This window comes from Corvus kubaryi, unplaced genomic scaffold (assembly GCF_017639235.1).
Source record: "Corvus kubaryi isolate FWS band 111438036 unplaced genomic scaffold, C.kubaryi_AGA036_p1.0 37385, whole genome shotgun sequence".
Lineage (NCBI taxonomy): Eukaryota > Metazoa > Chordata > Aves > Passeriformes > Corvidae > Corvus > Corvus kubaryi.
The window spans coordinates 34,813,837-34,819,111 of record NW_024581127.1 but is presented as its reverse complement, the minus strand read 5'-3'; the positions used below and the strand labels follow the sequence as shown (position 1 = coordinate 34,819,111).

The 5,275-nt window shown below is 46.5% G+C and overlaps 1 protein-coding gene across 4 annotated transcripts in view; it reads left to right on the top strand.

Moving 5' to 3' along the window:
- Window positions 1-4,839: 4,839 nt before the first annotated feature.
- TSNARE1 (t-SNARE domain containing 1) overlaps window positions 4,840-5,275 on the top strand; it is a 462,499-nt gene continuing 462,063 nt past the window's right edge. For 3 of the 4 annotated variants that reach the window (XM_042036010.1, XM_042036002.1, XM_042036003.1), the window contains exon 1: window positions 4,840-4,923. The gene's annotated coding sequence lies outside the window, so the exon portion shown is untranslated. Of the gene's footprint in view, window positions 4,924-4,957; window positions 4,982-5,275 lie in introns of those variants that run through there. The other variant, XM_042036006.1, reaches the window with a different exon arrangement.

Genomic DNA, 5,275 nt, shown 5'->3' with positions numbered 1-5,275 from the left:
GGTAGGGACACCTTCCACTAGACCAGGTTGCTCAAAACCACATCCAACCCATCCTTGGGGATGCACAGTCATAGGGAAGAACAAGACACTGAGATTTTCAGAGCTGAAATCTCCCTCGGTTCACTCTCTGCTGTGCTTTCCTTGCATCCTCGTACCTGCAGCTCCTGGACCACAGCTCCTCTGCATCCTCCAATTTTTCCTCCTGATTATCCAGGTGCAGCACTGCTGAACCGAGCAAAAGATCACTGGTGTTTTGTCATGGAGTTAAGTGGAGTGAGGGATTTGTTCCGACCTCTGAGTTTTCCTCGCAATCAGCCGGTTTAGCCCCGTTCCCTCACCGTTGTGTTACATCTGTTGCTCTCAGCATGGGCTCCTTTAGCTCTGTCAACATCACTTTCAATTGCCACTTGTCATCCCTGCTACGAGCTCAATTTAGTATCTCCAGCTTCCATAAGCAAAACTGATCACCAGGATTACTGGGAGTATTGGACACGCTTTATTGATGAGGTGATTGACTTATCATTGCCTCGGAGACAAAGTTTTTTATATCGGCTCACGGCTTTTATTTTCCTAATTCAGATGCAATCACATGTCTCCAGAAAAGGAAGGGTCAAATGTAGCAATGCTCAGATAAATCCAGGCGAAATGCCACTAAAATCCACAGCTATTGCAGCTATAACCAGATGTAACTGATGCAGGAATGTACAAAGTATTGAAAATCATTTCTTTATGGCTCGTGATTCCTCCTTGTGACGTACCAGACCTGCCAGGCAGTCACCAGCTTGGGACATGTATTGCTGCCACTGCAGTACTTGGTGAAAACATCTGTTTTATGCCAGATTTTGCTCAGTCCTGGAATTCAAGTCTCACTTGGACTTTAAATAGACTGAAATAAGGTTGTTCAGGGATTAGCTGGCTTTTTCCAGACTCCTTTTATTGCTGCTATAATATCTTTTTTTATTAAATTGCTCACAGGTAACAACATACGGATGTGCTGTGATAAGCTCTCTGAGCCGTGCTGTTTTCAGGGAATCTCGGGTCACTGGATGGATGTCTGGAAATAGGAAATAAGAATCAGCCTTGGTTTTGTGAAGCATTGAGGCCAACTTGTGTTTGTTGCTGTGCTCCTTGCAGTTGACTTGTTTGGTGTATAAGGCATTTGAGTGGAAAACAGCATTTTTATCAAAGAAAAAAGAGCTTTTCCAACTGTGAGAGTGGCCAATTAATTCAGGATTGAAAAGCTAAGTACTGCTAAAAACCCAGCTTTATTTTGTCTAGCAGTCTTCAGGAAAGCCACAAGCCCAGCCTAATTACTGAAAAGAGCAGGAAAAAATAGTAAAAGAAGGCAGGAATCTGGGAAGGAAAGGGGGGAAAAATTTCTTATTTAAATGTGAAAAGAAACTCAACCAAATAAAGAAAGAAACTTCTCAAAAGAAGTGTTGTGGGGTTTTGTTAATTTTTTTTTGTTGTTTTCTGTTTTTGGGGTTTTTTGCTGTTGTTTTTGCTGGGTTTTGTTTGTTTGCTTGGCTGGGGGTTTTTGTTGTTTTTGTTTGGTTTTTTTGTTTGTTTGTTTTTTCAAGTGGAGACTACTTAAGCACAAATGTAAAACTATCCTAAATAAATAATTCCTAGAACATTTTAAAATCTGGAGAAATTTATTTGTACATACTCCAGACAAATATCCAGGCTTTCTCCTTCATGTAATTGCAAGGATAAGTTGCTCTTTGTTCTTCCCTTATGTTTACATGGATATTGGGAATGACACAGCAACTGCGTCCTAATGGGATAAATTAAGCACTCACTGACACTTTCTTGTGATATATTTTTTAGTTACCTCACTTTTCATGAACTCAGCAACACTTCCAGTCAATCCGAAACAGGGGAGAAGTTAAAAGCACCTTAGGTTATATACCTGATGTTAAGAACATAATCCAAATTATAACCTAAACCCCCCCACTCTATTTAATGCAAGTTATATGTCTGGGTTCTCCTGCTTTGCAGAAAAGGCCTGTAGTATAGGAATGAGTTATTTGTAAGTATGTAATAGGGTGCAATACAAATTGTTACAGTGAACAAATCCACACGTCTTAGGAAAAAAGTAACCAAGAGGACAATTGGATTACCTTGCCATAAATACTTCAATGGCCCAGCTATTAAGAGGTTATGATTTAAGATGATTCACAAAACAAACCTGTGAGCCAAAAGGAAACTCCTTCCAAAGAGTGGAAGCAATTCCCTAAAGACACAGCCAGCCTAAGTGGATAATCATCTCTGTTACAGTCCGGATACTGTAATAAGCGTATCAAACGAGGCCCGTGGAAAAGAAATATATATGGACAGATTCTTGATAGATGTTTCAGAGATGTTTATTTCTCCAGCCGCATGGCCGGGGCTCTGCTGAGGAACTGCTCAATCCCGGACCCGAGGGTCCTTGCCCACGCAGGGGAACACAAAACAACCGATGGGGAACGAGGCTGTCCAGGGGCGGGGAAACTCCGTGTCTCCCCCCCAGGGCCCCTCTCCCAGGACCACATGGCAAGGGGGAGGGCCCCAACACATCTCAGCAGGGATGAGGTGAAAGCATCACAGTTGGGTTCGTTTAAATTCCAGCAGAGATCCTCCATTTCATCTTCATAGAGGAATTGGGGCAGTTTTCCAAAGCAGAAACCCACTGACAACTTCACCCCCAAGTCACATTTGCCAAACCCCTCCAGGTACATAGGTTTGGCCTCAAGGAGTTTTGCTCATGTGGAATGAAATCACCGCTTCCACCCTGGGAAACGCCACACAGCAGCTGGGAAATGGGCAACCTCCTCCCACTAAAAGATGAGAAACATGAAGATTAAGCTGTTTTAATAAAATTTTGGCCCCTGGAGCTTTTGGTTCCCATACATCTGACTGTATATTTTTCAGATTTATAGATGTTATCACTGTGGGATGGAACAAAGCTGTTAATTATTTGGGTTTTTTCCCCTAAATTCAGAGAAAGCAACATCTTGATGCACAATGCCTTGCCTTGCTTATGTAAAAGACCTGACTTCCACATCACGCCCAAAATCCACCCTTGGTCTTTCTAAAAGCTGTTACAGATCAATAAGCAGCTGTTAATAACAAGGACCAGCCCTGCTGCACACAATAAGAAGGTTTCCAACAGCTCAAATTCCTGAGAAGAAAAATGTCCCAAGAGAATGTGCAGCATTATTATTGTATGAATAACGCACATATTGATTAAGCAGTATTTCTCCAGCTCCAAAATGCAAAACCAGCAAGACGCAGCCTGCAAACCAAAGCAGTCATACGAGATTTATCCCACTGTAATTTTTATGATTGCTGTCCCTTGGAATACTTGGGCTGTTTTATATTGGCAAGTGTTTATATATTTCTTTTCTTATTTACTTTCATGAGGCTCACGCTGGAGGTAAATATGATTTGTACTGAAAATTACTGCAAAATTTTCACACTGGTTTTTGAAATGTAATCTATGCTTCTTGCAGGATTAACTCGCTCTTCCTCCCCCAAAAGAACCACCCAGCAAGACACAGTGTGTTGCACATGTAGCTGTAGTCAGAGGATTTTGCAGACGACAAGCAGACAGCTGTATTTCGTTATCAGTATATTTTTATGTCCCTTCTCCTAAGGGATTTTCTTCAGAGTCCACAGAAATAAATGATTATCAATGCAGCAAAAGATGGAGGAAACTGCTCCGATAGCAGTTCAGTGCTGTAAAACCCTGAAGTTTATGGAGGCTCAGGTGGCCCCTCAGCCCTTTTAAAGCTTTTTTTAGCAGGGCTACTGGTGCAGAACTCCATTTCTGAACAGGCAGCTGGCTTGTCAGTCCCTTGTTAAAATGAATTGTTGGTTAAAGGGTCTATCAAGAAAATCCTCTTTACAACTCCTTTTGCAAGCCAGCCACCACGTAAAGCTGCTGTTGCTTGGCAAATAAAAAGCAAACCCCTCGCAGTTGTACTCCAGACTGCTCTATCAAAGCACTTTGGCTGGGTGAACCTCCAGTCTCCGGCTGCAATTTGTGGTGTTTTGGAGAGAATTAGTGGCTTTAGTAGCAGCGAGTTGGAGTTTATTCATTTCATTTCTGTGAGCAGTGCCCCGGGCACTGTGTGGCTACGAAGGAGGGAACTGACCTGTCAGAGAATCGTGGAATCATTAAGGATGGAAAAGACCTGTAAGATCACTGAGTCCAACCACTCACCCAGCACTGCCAAATTCACCACAAAACACTGTCCCCCAAGTGCCACATCTACACTTTAATGGGCATTTCCAGGGATGGTGAACCCACTGCTTGCCCTTTACAACGCTTGACCATCCTTTCAGTGAAGAATTTTTCCTGATATCCAACTTGAATCTCCTCTGGTGCAACTTGAGGTCGCTTCCTTTTACGCTATCTCTTGCTATTCGGGAGAAGAGACCAACCCCCGCCTGGCTACACCCTCCTGTCAGGGAGTTGTACAGTGACGCGGTGCCCCCTGAGATTCCTTTCTACAGAATAAACACCTGCAGCTCCCTCAGCCGTTCCTGGGGTTCCCCCCGAGGAGGGGGAAAGTGAGGAGGGGAGTGAGGATGACGAGAGTGCGGGACCGGGAACATCCCCGGCAGCGGCGGAAGGCGGGCAGCGGCTCCTGAGGGGCGGCCCCGGGCCGCGCCCTGAGCAGGGAGGTGCTGAGGGGAGTGGGCGGGGCCCCCTCGGGCCGTCCCCTCCGCCGATTGGTAGCCGGGTAAAGGGGCTGGGACGCCGCCTCGCGGTGTACTCTGGGAGTTGTAGTCCAAAGATGGGGGCACGGCCGGCGACACCTGCGGGATGAGGACTACAACGATGGGGGAGGAGGGAGGAGCACGTGGTCGTGGTGGGCGGGGCTGCGGTCGTCACGTGATGTTTGGGTGCCGGCGGTGACGGGCGCGCGGCGGCAGGTGAGGGGCGCGCGGCGGTGCTGCCCTGGGGAGCCGGCGGTGACAGGGCCGGCACTGGGTGTGTGTGACATGGGGACAGGGATGGCCTGGCACTGTGTGTGGGTGTGCGACATAAGGACAGGGTTGACCTGGCACAACTTGGGTGGGGCGAGTGTGTAACACGAGAATAGGGCTGACCTGGCACTCTGCGCGTGTGTGACATGGGGACAGGCTGGCCTGGGTGTGTGTGACACGGGGACAGGTGTGTGTGTGTGAGATTTGGGGACAGAGCTGGCCTGGCACAGGGGTGTGTGTGACACAGGGTTGTGTGTGTGTGTGACACAGGGACAGGGCTGGCCTGGCACAGGGGTGT